This window comes from Delphinapterus leucas, chromosome 17, assembly GCF_059928025.1.
Source record: "Delphinapterus leucas isolate spDelLeu-1000000601 "Yukka" chromosome 17, BTC_Dleu_Yukka2, whole genome shotgun sequence".
NCBI lineage: Eukaryota > Metazoa > Chordata > Mammalia > Artiodactyla > Monodontidae > Delphinapterus > Delphinapterus leucas.
Window position 1 is genome coordinate 21,903,460 of NC_143145.1, and position 16,409 is coordinate 21,919,868.

The window sequence follows — 16,409 nt, forward strand, 5'->3', positions numbered from 1 at the left end:
GAGCTCAGGGCTGAGGTAAAGCTGAGGAAGCGGTTTTGTTGTATGCGTACGAGGGCATCACCAGGAGCCTTTCTAGTTGTGATAAGATGAATGAAGGGGATTTATTAACGCCCACAGGGATGGATGAATAGAATAAACTTGATTTCCTTTGGTTCTAGAGGAATAGATGGCTTTAAACTGCTATCTTTCCGGACTGTTTGCTAACATCTTTGAGGAAGAGATTTCAAATAATAAACGTGACAATGGGAGGACAGACATAATTAAGAACGATGGAAAGAAGTGTCCTCTTTAAAAGAGAGTGCCTACAGAACCATTTAAAAATACACTTTGCAGCATGTCTTTAAGATACCTTTATATAACATGTGATGCAAAATAAAGCCAGGGATTGAAATTGCAAATACACCAGGAGAGTTCTTCCAAGATTGCTTTGTCCTATAGCATTTCTCTTGCACATTTATGAGAAAAATAGCTGAATAAGGAAGGCACAATTCCAATTCCCTACAAAAAGACTGTAGGTTGATGGCCATCACTTGTTTGTGGGTGTGGGCCTGGGGAAGGTACAGAAGAGGGTAGAAGGAAGAGTATTTTGCTAGGAATCAGAAAGTCTAGGTCCCACCTACTCTTGTCACTGTGTGACTTTGGTCAAATTTCTTTTTTTTTTTTGTGGTACGCGGGCCTCTCACTGTTGTGGCCTCTCCCGTTGCGGAGCACAGGCTCCGGACGTGCAGGCCCAGCGGCCATGGCTCACGGGCCCAGCCGCTCCGCAGCATGTGGGATCCTCCCGGACCAGGGCACGAACCCGCGTCCCCTGCATCGGCAGGTGGACCCTCAACCACTGCGCCACCAGGGAAGCCCCTGGTCAAATTTCTTGACTGCTTTCAGTTTTGTCATCTTTAAAATGTCTAACCCACAGAGTGGAAGAGAAGAGGAACAAGTGGGGAGGGGATACTTAGATGTAAGTTACTGTAACTTTTCTGGTTCTGTGGTTGAATGTTGGGATTATGGGAATTCATGCGTTATTAGAACAAACCACCAATAAAAGTAGATGAAATAGAACCATGCATGAGACAAGGATGATGGCATGTTATGAACTGAGGGTTAGGATTGATGCAATTCTGTGCACCTGGTTACTATAAATATAAACAAAGAAACAAACAGAAGGATAATCAATGGAATGAATGAGTGAATAGATTAATGCACTCTATTTACAGCTCTTGTAGCACTATGTTTTTTTATTCTAGCAACTGATCAATGACAGTGGTCTTTCTTGGTAAAATTCATTTGGGGCAGGTAAAATCTAATTTATGAAGATACTGACATGAGGAAGGATGTTGCTATTAAAGAATAGGGCCGTTTCAACTGTACTGAAAATGTATTAGTCAGCACTGCAATCCTGACTGATCTTTGGCTCACTTTTAGCATCACAGAACCACAGCTGCTGATGGCAATGAATGAGTTCAGTGGACCACACCACCTGAAGACACAGATCTCAGCTGCAGTTCCAGTTTTTTTTTTTTTTCAATTTATTTATTTTATTTATTTATTTTAGGCTGCCTTTGGTCATCGTTGCTGTGCACGGGCTTTCTCTAGTTGTGGCGAGCGGGGACTACTCTTTGTTGCTGTGCGCAGACTTCTCATTGCAGTGGCTTCTCTTGTTGTGGAGCACGGGCTCTAGGCGCACGGGCTTCAGTAGTTGTGGCACACAGGCTCAGTAGTTGTGGCACACGGGCTCTAGAGCGCAGGCTCAGTAGTTGTGGTGCATGGGCTTAGTTGCTCCGCAGCGTGTGGGATCTTCCCGGACCAGGGCTCGAACCTGTGTCCCCTGCATTGGCAGGTGGATTCTTAACCACTGTGCCACCGGGGAAGCCCTTTTTTTTTTTTTTAACAATATTAATTTCTCAATGCAGTAGGCATTTATTTAGCTCCTACAAGGAGGCAGACACGGCTCCATGGCTTATAAAGCTGAAACGACCCAGATTTTACAAGTGGGATTGTTCCCTTAGTCCTGCTGGAGCAACAATATAAAAATAATCCCTACCCAGTAAGATGGGAAACATCGTAAACCAGGTGAAAGTGTGTGATGCAGGTCTGGAGAGGAAAGATGAATAGCAGGGACGAGGGAAGTTCTCAAGGAGAATGTGGGGTGAGGTGGAGTAGGAATACCTTCTGGGGATTTAATCCAACTAGCCCCATTTCCATGACATATTAATGGCTGGGCGTCAGTTCCTTCAAATAATGTCTGTGTTAGGAAATTAGGTGAATTTTAGGGAACCTGAAAGACCTGGTCTCCGATTCTCTGAGCAAAGAGGAGAATCAAGACAGTTAAGAAATATTATAATTTCCTTTTACTGTAAATTTGCACTGATTCGTTTCTACTTGTTTTTTCCTTCTGTGGCTCATTTTCTCCTCCTTCTCCCCACCCCCCTTCTTCTTCTTCCTCTTCTTTCTACTGCATTCTTAAGGACCAAATAGATTGTCTGTGAAACTGCGATTGACTCAGGATTCTTTTGAGATTCTCAAGAAAGTGAATCAACTTTGCATGAATTTTAAAAGTTATTTCAGGCAAAACTGTGAAGAACTTGGCTGAATTATCTAATTTTAATATTTTGGCACATTTCACAAGCAAATAAAGTTCTCATTTTCCTATACACAGAGTCTCTCTATATAAAATTCTACTTGCCTGTGTATAGACACACATATGTGTATATCTATAAATGCATGTATAATCAGTGAAACCATTCTGGCAAGTAGTAGTGTGCATAATCTACTATCAGAGCAGTATTGCAATGCCAGCTAATGTTTGTTCTTGAACAAATATGTACGAAAGCAGCCAGTTATGTCTTTGGGTTAAAAAACATTGAAATGTGTTTAGGATGACCAAAACAGTCATGCCTTAGAGAGGAAAGAGCCCAAGGAACCCACATGTACAGGGTAGAAATATTCACTTTAGTGCCATAGTTTACAGTTTTGGAATACCTGGCAGGTTATAGTTTATTAACTTTGGGAAAAGTTGGGGAGGAATTTGGCAGTTATCCAATGGAGCAGATTTTGTGACTTCTCTATAAAGTGAAGAAACTTCCATTTGGTATATTGCTCATTTCTTTGTTGATTTTACTGAAGCTGTTATTTATCTAATCTTCACAGAATAGTTTTCATTTAAAAAATAAAACACTTGAAGAATTTTATGCATATTCAACTTTTCTCTCTTTTTTTTCTTGTGTTACCTTATTTAAAAGTCACCACAAGTCATCAACATCTTTTTCACAAAATCTTTTCTTTAGTTCAGAGGGTTCCCCATGAAACAAGCATGATTAGAATCATCAATCATACCAAAAATATTAGCATAATTCTACCTTTGGTGATAAGTGGTAATTTTAACTCTGTTTTCTTTATAACATGGCTGTTAAATAATATGAATAAGTTGTAATCAACATGGTACTTTGGTAAGTCTGAAGGAAAGTTTTTCTCCCCATGGGCAGAAATCACTATTTTTTAGGGTTAAAAGGCTATTCACTCAGGGAAACCTTATTGATACTTGTGAGGGTTGGGGAATACGGAGGACTATTCTAGAAACTTAGGTTCATTGTGAGTTCCTAAAAGTAAGATTTAGGGATAAGCCATCCTCAGAGCTTCATTTTGGTTGGATCAACCCTTGTCCAGGCTTAAAGTCATCTGGTTAGGGCCGTGGTCAGAGCAGTAGTGGAGGGGAGTTGGGGAGATGGGCACTTGTCTGTCCATTGTATGGAAGTGACCAGCTCCCCTACACCATTCCTCCCCTAGTCCCTCAACTTAGGGGGAGGAGTTTCTCTTCATATGGATGAGTTTCTTCTCCTCACTGATGTTCTGCAAGTTGCACTTTGCCCTAAGAACTGATTAGAGGAAGGAAAATACTTAGGTTGCATGTTTTCCCACACATGACTAATACATTTTTAAAATCCTCTGAGTGACAGGGATCTTGCAGAAGGAAATAATTTTCCCACAGAGTGAAATCAGTAGATAATGACACAGCTTCATTATGGTAAACAAATTGGATTGCTCTCAGAGAGAACATGGCAGTTCCACTGTCACTCTTGTATTATATAATGTGTAAACCTACAATTGTAGGGAAGACAGAAGCTGCTCTGAGCGTGAACAAGGCTCACCACATCCTGGATCCTGCCAATGATAGCTTCATTTAGGTTTCAAAGACAGAGATGAGTTCCAATCACAGCTGCCTGCTTTTGCTCCTGAGTCCTGTGGAGTGAAAACTGTTCGGCCACCTCTCTCACCGGTGGGCAGATGGCTCAGAACTAGGCAGGAAGTTTGGCAGTGATGAAACATGCAGGCAGAAACTAGTAAAATAGTGGACCAATGATCCATATGGATCAGTGGGAGGGTGGAAAAAATTGAGGATAAAGAAACTGGGGCAAATTTATTTATTCATTCATTCAGCAGTCATTCATTTAGCAATCACTCGTTCAGCCATCATTCATTAAACTGTTCGTAAGGTATCAGACACCGTTTAAGTGCTGCCCGTTCAGAGATAAATGACATGGATCTAGCCCTTTTGGAAACCAATCTGGTGGCTTTAGTGGGAGAAATGAGTAGGTTGAAAGAAGACTGACAAATATCAAAGATGACAATATAATGTGGACAGGGGCTACACTAGGGCTTTTCAGGGTGGCACAGACGATGAAGGTCAGTAGGTGATTGAAATTGGTTTTCAAAAGGGGTGATGACTAAGCTGACTTCAGCTGAAGTCAGACGAAGGGTGATGGTGGTTGAGTCAGAGGAAGAAAAATACAGCATCATTTATTGAGAGCTCACTACATACTAGGCAATATGTTAAGCATTTTATGTATCAATACATTATCTTATTTAGTCTTTACAGTAACCCACATGATATAGGTATCACAAATCCCATTTTTATAGAAACAAAATTAGGTGTAAAAATATAAGGAACTTGCCCAAGTTCACAGAGAAAATACGGAGGGTCTGTCTGGTTGCAAAGCGTGTGCCCTTAACATGATGTCATCATACAGAGGCCAGAAATGTGGTATAAAGGAAACACCAGAAAGGAAGTGACCAGCATTTCAGGTGTTTTGACTCATTCCTGCCTGGGTTTTCACCTTCTGATCTGTTCTAGCTCCACACAATTTCCCCTGGATCCTGAGTTGCCATGGAAGCCACCACATTATGGATCTTTGTGGTCAGTGGTCTCCGAACTGACATATGGGTGTTTATTTAAACATTATATACATATTCCACTGGATTGCATATTACATATGTTTTAAAACATAAGAAAAAGCTAAACAAATTGTTGAAAGCATAAAATAAAGCAAACATACATGTTCTCAGGTTTCCTTATGCGTCACCCCCTAGGGTGAACAGATCCATTTTGCAGACCACCACTCTAGATGGATCCTACTGCTTCTCTTATCTGAACCTGGAGCTCCCTTCTCCTTTATTTTAACAAAGGTAAGGTTTACATTTATTTTCAGAGTAATATGGGCTTGAAAACTAAGTGAAAATGACAATGAACATAAAACATAAATCTCTTAACCTGACTTAACCAAAGCCCCGCCATCACTAGCTTAGCCGGGGTAATTTACAGGATTCCAGAACTCTATTCCTTTCTGCATCTCAGACTCTTTAATAGATAGGGTGGAGGTGAGGAAAAAATACAGATGGTGGGTGTCTCACCAGTTGCACCAGCTATGCCTGGCTATGACACTTAGCTTCAGTTAACACTCGTGTGTTCTGCAAATGTTTTGAGGTCTATACTTTTCTACTGGTTTTCTTTACTCTTGGTTTCCTGTTAAGATCCCCTTTTGAAAAATTTCTATATAGTCTTGTTAAAACTAATATCAAAGGGGATTTCTTCTACTGTAATCGGTTGGGGATGAGCAGAAGGTCAAAGACATTGGCTGCAGCCACTTCGGTTCAAGATGGCAGGAATTGTAGGCAGAACTGGAGCAGTTCCAAACTGGCAAAAGCCAAGTGAAGAAATGAAGCAAGCTGAAGTGGCCACAGGGCTTTATCTCTAAGGGTTCTAACTTTGTCAGAAATACTGACTCATCCTTGTTCATCTGTTTGCATTTGGAGCCTTCAAATATTAGCCCCCATAATTCCTGTAAAGCAACATAATGGAAGGATGAAAATTTGGATTTCAATTCTAAGAAAGCTTTTTTTGTTATTGCTGTTGAAGTTGTAACTGAAGAGATTCACTTGATAGTTTTTCATTATTAGGGGGTTAAGAACATATAAACAAAGCTGAGGATCAGAAAATTCTAAAGCAATCGTTATTAAAATGAACAAAGATGTTTATGAAATCAGACAAGCAGTTAGAGGGAGTGAAATGATTAGCTCTCTGCACGTGTAGTCATTTTTTATATCTAAGGATGAAGAAGCAGATGGTCTTGTTATCAGTTTGCATATTTGTCTAAAAAAAAGCAAACACCACAGGTGTAAGACCCATATTCCTTTCCACATGGTACACATGTAAGAGTCTGGCTCTGAGTTTGTAGTTATAGATGCTGCTTATAGAACTTGACATCATTTCACTGCATCCCAGAGTGCACTGGATCTTTGAGTGAGAAACCAACCCATTTCTAGTAGCCACACTCCAAATCCATTTGTCCAAGAACTTGTTGATATTGCCCTTAGAGGGAGTCCTCTAATGATTCTTTGGCTTTACTGATTTATCAGAAATAATTATAGAATGATTACATTGACAGGCACTGTGCAAGGCACCCACTTGTACCTATAGCTCTTTTGGTGGAGATAAATAAGCACATAAACCTTGATTACTACATTTGTATATCCACCAAGGGGTCCATGATTTCTTATACATCGTATGCAAATGCTTTTGGAAGAGAGTTTTATAAGAAAACTTCTCATAATTATAATTCAAATTCGGGTATCAGCAGCACAATGATACCTGAGATTTGGGAACAATGCTTATCTATGGATTCTTCTGGAAGGCAAGTACACAAGATGGCTGCCCATACGCCAAATTCAACCGGCTGATGTATTTTGCTTTGCAGATCGTGTGTGTGTGTGTGTGTGTGTGTGTGTGTGTGTGTGTGTTGTGTTTAGAGTATTTTTAGACAGAACATTCTCAGTTTTCTACAGTCTTTATCAGTCACTCTTATCTTATTCCTTCTTGGTTCACATGTTAAATTAGTTGACCAGTCTATGGGTCTTCAATTCTGTTAGCTCTGATAGACATGGGAAGAGGAAAGGGAATAGGAAAAAGCAGTAGGAACAAATAGAAAGAGTAAAAGAGAGGGCTGGAACGGAATATAAGGGATTATGTAATGCAAAGGACAGGTATAGCCCCAGGCTGAGGACTTGGTCTAGAGCAGATACCACCATGAACAACATGGGGCATCAATGTAGGGAGAGAGGAAGAAAACAGAGGGAGACAGTTACTAATATCTATTAGGTATCGCAGCCCAGGCATTTTACTCTCATTATCCCTTTTAATAAACATAAAAATCTACCACCAACCAGGTATTCATATAATGAGGTTATAGTCAAGGAAAAGGAAGTTTGGAGGTTAAACAATTCGCCCAAGATCATGAGGACTAGCAAAGGAGTGGGGCCTCAATCCCAGGGTTATGTGACTCCAAGGCTGATATTTTCCCATTTTTCTACGACACTGGGATTCTATATATATATATAGTACTAAGTCCAATTCTGGAGAAAATAAAAGTATTTCTTGGTCACATTCTTTTTCATCTAAAATTAAAATAGTTTTATCAAGCTACAGAAAAAAAGTGTGTATTATTGTAACTTAAATTACCCATTTTACTGAATAAAGGGTTGCCCATGAGGAAATTGGAATTACTTTTATCCACTAAGAATGTTAACCCCTCAGATGTAGAAATACAGTTCAAAGAGCAGATCCAGGTGAGTCTGAGTGAGGGTTACTCAACATCTACAATGTGAAGCCATTCCAGGCTGAAATTATAGGTTGAATCAACAGTATATCCCTGATTCTGATTTTTAAGCTAAAAGCAAAAAGATGCAGCATAAGAGGAGATATGTCACTGCTTTGATTACAGAAGTATCTTCTCAGAAGAGTCACTGATAGTAAGAGTGGAAAAAATGGTCTTTGGTAGATCTAACCTAGGTTGTCAGGGACAGGGAGAAAATGAGAAAGTTAGTTGATCATATGGCAAAGCATTAAAGTAGGGGAGAGGATGTCTAACAAACAAACCCAGAGAGTAATATTTAAAAAATGAGAAAAAATAGGCCCTATTACTAAAACTATAGGATGATAAAATCATGCCTGAAATCACAAAGATATAGAACTTCCTTATAATGCATGGTTAGCAAGGCACTGTCATAAAGGAACATAGAAACTATCAGGAAATAATTAAGAGACTGTAAAAGTAGTTCTTGATAAAAGGTACTTAAAAGACCACTTAGCGTGTTTGGACATATGTACAACCGGGACATATGTGTTTCTATTAAGATGTTGGTCACAACAGTAGTTAACAGTAGTTGTTGGCCTCTGAGGACTATTATGAAAATCCATAAGAAGTGGAAAGTGGTAACGAGTTTGTTTTACTGGTGGGCATTACAGTAGTCCAGGAACTCATGAGAAGCCTGCTTGTTTCCATCAAGCATTTCTTCTGATAAGTTAAGTGACTTGAGTTACCCACCTGTGCTGGGCAGTCTCTGTTTGCCCCTCCAGGTCCCCCTTGCACCTCCTTCACCCTGCTCTGTGCCCTGGGGGGCTGATGTGTATGAACAGCATCCAGATTCCCTTGCCTTCTGGCTTCTAGTTGAGCTTGGCCTGCGGAGGCAGCAGCAGGAGAGGATAGGGCAGGAGAGTGTGTTCAGGGCGTTGATTCCTCTGGCTGCCTTCTACTGTGCTGCCCATTCTTTGTTTCTCTACTATGGACCACAGCTCCTGTGCGTGGAGGAGAAGACGGCGCTTTCCTACAGCTCTGGATGAATTCATGCCACCAGCCGAGGGTGGCATGAGCTCCTGGCTGTTGAGAGCTTCAGTGGGCTTCACGTGAATTCTTCCTGCATCTTTGTAGCCCATCCCTTTCTAAAAGCTCTCCTCAAGTTCCCTGTTGGAGTATGCCTTGAGTGTGCCTGTTTCCTGACTGATAAATCACTGAACTTCAACTTTGACATTTGTACAGTGAGTTTTTGAAGGTCAGGCTATGAAGCTCTTCTAAGGGCTCACAGAAATAATTTTAAGTAACGTTTCAAATTAGAGTAATAAAAGTATTACAAATAATATTACCAACCAAAATGCAAATATGGAAACTGCTTTGAATGAGAGGAAAGAAAAGCCGTGTGAGTGTTTACATTAGAGAGTCTGCAGAATCAGCTGTCACAGGAGGACCCCAGGAGGTCTCCAGTGGCAGAATTTTCCTGATCCCTTTAGTTCCCTTTTCATGGATTAATGTCGGGTTGGCCAAGATAAGGCTCAGTGTTAGGCTTCCAGGCTATGCCACAGGGCAAGGCAGAAGGTAAGATTCTGGATGAAAAAACTGCAAATAGCTCACGCTTCTTCTTATGAATTGTGGTAAGTCTTATTTCGGAAATATTTTTTCATCTAAATGCATCCGTAGAAAAGGCCTTAAAATTACATCTCAGCATCAGATCAACACAGTCAAGTTCATTCTTCATTGAAGCCGCCGGCTGGAGAAGAGGGTTTGTTTTCACATGGGGTGGAAAATGGTGACTTCAAATTGTCTTCAGTTGCTTTCATTCAGCAAGATTCCAAATGCTTTCCCCATACAACAAGAGAATGGGGAACACCCAGGTTTTTTGAGGTGAAACAACTTCAGAACCAAGGATGGCTGTTTGAGGGCACGTCACAGATCACAGCACTGCTCAACTGGAGAGAAATGAGGCCGGGAAAGAAAAGTCCTCTCCTTCCCAAACCTTCTGGAGCCGTAGAAAGAATCGGATAAATATAGCATCTTATAAATACTTAACTGGTCCTTGGCCAGAGCAGCAGGGCCCACACCCCTGTTCAATGCTTTTGGCCACTAGAGGAAACTCCACAAATTTCTGCTTCCCTGCCCCTGTTCCTCAGCATCAGGGAAGACCTCAAGTCTGGCCACTCCCATCACATCACAGGGTGGCCTGCGTTTTGTTTATATGCTGAGCTCTGTGCAAAGCTCTCACTAGGAATCATTAAATATAAAATATCAATTTCCCAAGTTTAAAGGCAGCCATGAAAAGGAAAATCCAGTTGTATTTTGGATGTGCTGAGTGAGGTTGCTTCCCCAGGCAAAGAATTTCAAGGTTTCAAGGCTTTCGATCTATATGGCTTAATTATTGCAATATGTAGGGAGGCTCTTGGAGACCCAATCCATCAGCGTTACGAGATGGCCCGAGTCAGGCAAGGCCTCATTAGCTTCTACCATTTTTCACACAACAGGGAGGCCAGTGGGCAGACATTAAAATCCTAGGGCTCTTTCCAAAAGAATCATAGTAAGATACATCCTCTGGGATCCTGGGATCCTTTATCAAGGAAACAGGAGGCAGACAAGTGAGAGAAAATTTGCAAAGGTTTTTAGGTCTTAGAAACAAGCTATATGACTAGTAGCATCAATATTAGGAACCATACAATCCTGTATATCCTTTTTTGTTCCTCTTCTGGAGAAACAAGGGCATAAAAAGGCAGAGAAATTGCTAGTTATCGAACAGAAATAGTGTTAGATCCAGCTTTCCCTTCTCAGAGGCAGTGTTATCTCTGTATCTTTCCAAGTTTTGTTGGCTTGACAGAATGCTGCTAAAAAATGAACAGTCTGTATGCAGGCAATGCTCTAGCTATAATCCTCCATTTAGTAGGAAAATAAGAAATCGCCTTTGCATGATTTGGTAGCCTCTGCCATAGTATCATATTACTGAAAAACATGGTATAGTTTCCTTTTCATAGCCCCAAATTGTCTTGTTTAACAATTTAAGGAGGAATTTAAACTAGGTCTTAACTCAAAAAGTTAAAACAAATATTAACCTAGTTATGAGTTAAAGCCAAATAATCTGTCCTAATGCATTTCCCTTGTGGAGAGGTACAGGGCAATTTAAAGAGATCTTACAAAAATAATAAATTCTACCTAAGGGAAACGGAAATCTACAGTTCTTTTTTTTTTCTGTTTTTTTTTTTTTTCTACAGTTCTTTTAAAAAGTGATTCACATTTCCAAGGAGCTGAAGGACGGAGTCTCTTGTTAGCAGACTCCATCAGCTGTAGGACCTGACATGGTAGAAGCAACCCAACAGGGTATCTTTCTCGTTTTCATGTAATCGGAGATTTTTTCTTTTTTTTTGTCTTTAAACAATAAGCGAGTCAAGTCATGGCTGAATGGATGTATTGCTCCGGTATTTTAATGTATTACAATTTATGGCAGTATTTACTTCAGCCCTTGGCTTGCTGACACTAAAATTATCTTAAACAGGAATTATAACATAAAATTAGATTAGATATACTTTAACAAGTTTATCTCTAACAATAAATATATACAAATTCTGAAATGAAGTACCCTGCAATTTTCAGCCAGTGCTTGAAGTAATTACACATTCTGTGGTGATAACACCTTCCGGTTTTTTTATTGTGCCACAAGCTGGTGAGATACCTCTACCGCACATGTTAATGCTGATTAGCAGATAAAGTGTAAATCTGAGGAGCCTTAAGTTCTGTTGCTTTGCCAGTTTTCTCCTGTCTGGAAATTGCAGGCCGAAATTCCTCTCATTCCGACTTGGTCTATTCAGGCATCGCCTGAGCTGTCTTTCTTCAGTGCGTTTTAATCCATCAGAGCTGTTCGCCATTGAATGCCTCACTGTTTGTTTTTAATTCAGCAGACTCACACAGTTTCCCCTATAACTGCCTTTTTGTAATCAATCATAGGAGAATTGTGACTCTGCAGAACAATAGGTGGGGATGACATGTTTACGCCACACTCCCTCATCCCTGTTGTTTAGCTGCTAATAAAGTGACATGTTGAAATATGTTCCCGAACCTAGAGGGAGAGAGGGAGGCTCTGTATAAACTTTGTTTCCACTTATGCATCCGGAGCCCTTGGCCTGGAGGAACGCGCCCAGTGACTCCAGTTACAATGAGACTTAAGAGGGATGCTAATGTTTGGGAGTGGGAAGGACTGTCCACCCTGTGCTCTGGGATGGCAGAGATCCAGAAGGCGTGGTCGGCAGCTTCCACAGTTCAAGTTCAAGTTCAAGAAGTACTTATCCGTAGCCTCCATGCAAACTTTAGGCACATTCTGTGACCTCTTTGCCTCTCTTCCCTATGGCCCAACTCTACCTTTGAAGTCACTGGGAGATCCTTTAGGAAGAGTTTTTGCTTTGAGCTGTTGGGCTTGATTAATTTGAATTTACATTCTGGCCTACAGCAAATACCTTTGAGTTTCATTAACCAGGATGTGCTCATCAAGGACCTTCCACACTCTTTTTATTTCCACCTGCCTTTTTGATTTCTACCTCTACATCAATTATTCAATAAAAAAATCTCCCCTGCTATCCCCACCATCTGTGTGTCCTCAGCTGTGTCCACGTTTGCTAAATGCCTATTGAATTCTTAACTGACTGTGTGTAAACCACCAGGGCCCCAACGATGAGCATGAAATGTCCATCAGCTGGGTATGGAGAAGAATCAAAAGGCCTAGAAGAAAAAGTGGTTCAGGAACATTTGGAATTCACTTGTGTGTGGGGGGAAGAGCACTGCTGCCTCTTCCATGTCTCGATAACATGGGTGAAGGTTACCAAAATGATGTGATTGCTCAAAAAATTAACTACGAGGTTAAATACTTATGCATGATAATGAAAATGATTTTGTTGCACCACGATGTTTGTATTAGTCAGCTTGGGCTGCCATAACAAAATACCATAGACTGAGTGGCTTAAACAACAGAAATTAATTTTCTCATAGTTCTGGAGGCTGGGAAGTCCAAAATCAAAGTGCCTGCAGATTCAGTGTCTGGTGAGTCCTCTCCTCCTGGTTTGTAGCTTGCTGCCTTCTTGCTATGTTCTCATATGACAGAAGGGGAAGAGAGAGAGAGAGAGAGAGAGAGAGAGAGAGAGAGAGAGAGCGCACATTAGCACAGGATAGCACGAGGGAGCTTCTCATGTCTCTCTTTTTTTAAAAGCTAAGGACACTAATCCTATCAGATCAGGACCCCACCCTTATGATCTCCTTTAACCCTAATTACCTTCAGAAAGGCCCAACTCCAAATACAGACACATTGTGGATTGGAGCATCAACATATACATTTTGGGGGAGATGCAAACATTCAGTTCAAAACAATGTTTCTTTAGGCACCAAGAAAGAAACTTTAGGCACAGAGGAAAGAGATAGTGATGCAGACCCTGAATACAAAAATTTTATTTTTCTGGACATGTGGCGTGATGTTTAATTGTTTAGAGTTGTATTTCTACTTTTATTAAATTTTAAGAGAAATAATATTAAGTTTTATCTTTAGTAAAGTTCTAATGTCCATTAGAGAAGATTTTGAAAATATAGTTAAGAAAGTAGAAGAAAAAAATTATCTCCAGAAAACTCACCACCCAAAGAGAGTAACTGCTAACACTTTGGTGAATATCTTTCTAGAATTTTCCTATGCAAGCATACACATGCACACACACGCACACACACACACACACACACACTATGCATTCTGTTTTTCAATATGAATTCATATAGCATTTGCATTTTAGAAATTTGCTTTTTTCCTTTACCAATATATCTTGAATATTTTTCCATGTCATTAAATGTTCTTTTATAACGTGTTTCCATTTTTTTAATGAGAAAAAAGAGTGGCTTCTGCTGCAGGATTTCATGGTCAACTTGTTTAAATTTCTGGCAAGAACATTTTTAATTGAAAGTGTATCAGAATGACATGCCCAGTCCTGGAGAGGAAATGGAGCAGAGGGGAGAAAAAGGGTGTAACCCGAGGACCTGGAAACACACAGAGGACAAATTACTGAGCAAATCAATACTTGAAGATGTGCAAAAGTCACTGTGCCCCAGTCTCCAGCAAAATTCATTCTGTCTCTTGAAGACATTATTTGCAACAAGCCTGGAACTCAATAAAGTTTGTGTTCAGTGATGGGATAGGAAGTTGATTTAATAACCAAGGACCCTGCAATTTACTCAGCTGGCATAAAAAAAGTTGATCCTGTGGTATGACACATGTGTGAATCTGTTGGATTATGTGGGAAAGTAGCAACCAGCTGCTGTTTAAATACTTGTAGGGATTACTTGCCATCCCTTAAAATCAGTTTCATAAAAACACTTTGTAAATTTACTTTCTGAACAGCCCTTGTGCATTTGATACAAGAATGCTAATTTGGTGATCGACCAGAAAGTGACTGGCAGGAATGTCGATGACACTGGGAGCAGACAAATTGAGGCTAAAGCTGTCCTTTGGTTGAGAAAATGTGAATAAAGACATTAAAATGTAGGACAAAGAGGAGACCAGAGGTGAAGGAAGAACTGGGAGTCTGGTTAGCATAATTTAGGAAAGATGACGCTTAGTGGGATCTCCAGTCAATTGTCTGGAATATCGTATTCATCTGACAGAGGTCAAATACTTCTGGGACCATGACAAATGGTGCACTTTCAGTGGAGAGAAGAGTCTGAAATGGTGAAGAGTCTGAAAATCATGGCACATTAAGAACGTTTGGAGAGCTGTGTGCATTTAGTGCGAAGAAAGCAGAGCTGCGGTCAGCTACATGTATTTAGTTTGAGGTCTGATGAGGTATGTGCATACACTTATTCTGTGTTACAACAGATGGCTTGGAAGTTTCTCACAATGATCTGGCACTGTTCTAGGGTGTTTGAGGCAGGTCTGCATTGTGGCTTGTTGCTGTAGAAGATCTCTAACTTGCCTTTTAATTGAAGGTTTCCAGGGCCTCACCTTCCTGCAAATTAGCTAAAAGCTCTTTGGTAGAGATGGATGACAATCCACCAAAAGTTAGTGTTCTCCTTGCAGAGTAGGGAGCGATTGTTGGCAGAAAGGTACCCAGCCAGAGGCTCTATTTCCCATTTCCCTTATAGGTGTGGCCATATGACACTTGTCACCAATGGAAGGAGACTGGAAGGGATGGTGCTCACTTCTGGGTCAGGGCTTTTTAAGATACAGCCTGGGCTTCTTCCATTCTCCATTTCCCTGTCTGCCAACTGAGTGCAAAAACCTTCAAGGCCCAGAGGCTGGTGAGCTACAGGTGGAGGGAGCAGGTCCCTTAATCACTAAACTACCTGCCCATCAGGAACACCAGCTCTGGACTATTATGTGAGAAATCAGCTTTTAAAGTGTTAAGCTGTTAAAATATGGGGTTTTATTTGTTACAGAAGCTAACCTAGTGCTTTCATCTGGGACCATTCTGGGTGGTGTCCTGTACAAACAAGAACAGAGAAAACAGATCAGACCTTCAAATAAAATAATTATAGGGCAAGTACAGGGATTGTACCTGGACAACTGGGCATAAAGAACTCTGCCTAGGACCAGAGGGAGGTGAGGAAGATGAAATAATGATAATGATGATGATGATAAGAAAATATATAATTTAATATAATTATTTAATATATTTATAAACTTAATAATTATTATTATTATCAGTTAACATGTACCAGCACTGCACTCGGTAAATTACATTTGATCCTGACAATAACTCTATGAGTTTACCAATACCTTCCCCATGACAAAAATGAGGAGACTGAGATTCAGAGAAATTAAATAACTTGCTCAAGGTCACACAGCAAGTACGCGACTAAACCAGGATTTGGATGGAGGCTGTATAATGGTACCATTTAATTCTAAGCCTGTGACTTGAAGAAGAAAAACCCTTTTAAACCCTGGGGTCATACTAGCTTTGGAGGGAGAACTACAAGAAGGAACCTTTCTGTTTTGCAGAGATATTGGAACTCTGCGCCATGGTGCACTGTCCAATGTCTTCTGCTAGCGTAAGATTGTCTGCTTTCTTGTCTTCCCTAAAACATAGCTCCTGCAGAGGCTCCTAAGGTAACAAGAAATGCAGCTTCAATTCGAGCTCTGCAATGCATTCTAGAAGGGAGCTCATCTGGATTCCCTTCACTGAGTAGAAAGTGTAGCTTTCAGCCAGAAACACTGCCTCTAACTGCCAAGGATCCTACACAGAATCCAGAATATTCCATTCACCCTACTCTCCACTATGTATCTTAAATCTGTAAGAGGGACAGTCTTCGTATGTTGAATTGTAGTGAAACACACAACTTGTGTATGTCCGTGGTACCTCTAACCTGTGATGTAACTTTGGCTTCAGAAGCTCAGATGAAAGGACCCTTTTCTTACCTGCCTTTAACTGGCTGTTTGTGGATACTCATCTCAGATATACAGATTGGGCCATTTTGTTATTTTGTTGCTGGGTTGTACCAGGCACTGGAGGAATTTGTGTAAAGTTA

At 40.5% G+C, this 16,409-nt stretch overlaps 1 long non-coding RNA gene across 1 annotated transcript in view; it reads left to right on the top strand.

The window, feature by feature from the left end:
* The window catches only part of LOC111165198 (uncharacterized), a 56,680-nt gene continuing 40,271 nt past the window's right edge, over positions 1-16,409 (top strand). The window contains exon 1 of the long non-coding RNA XR_016388357.1: positions 1-16,409. This exon is cut by the window's right edge and continues 29,283 nt beyond it. This is a non-coding gene — a long non-coding RNA (uncharacterized LOC111165198).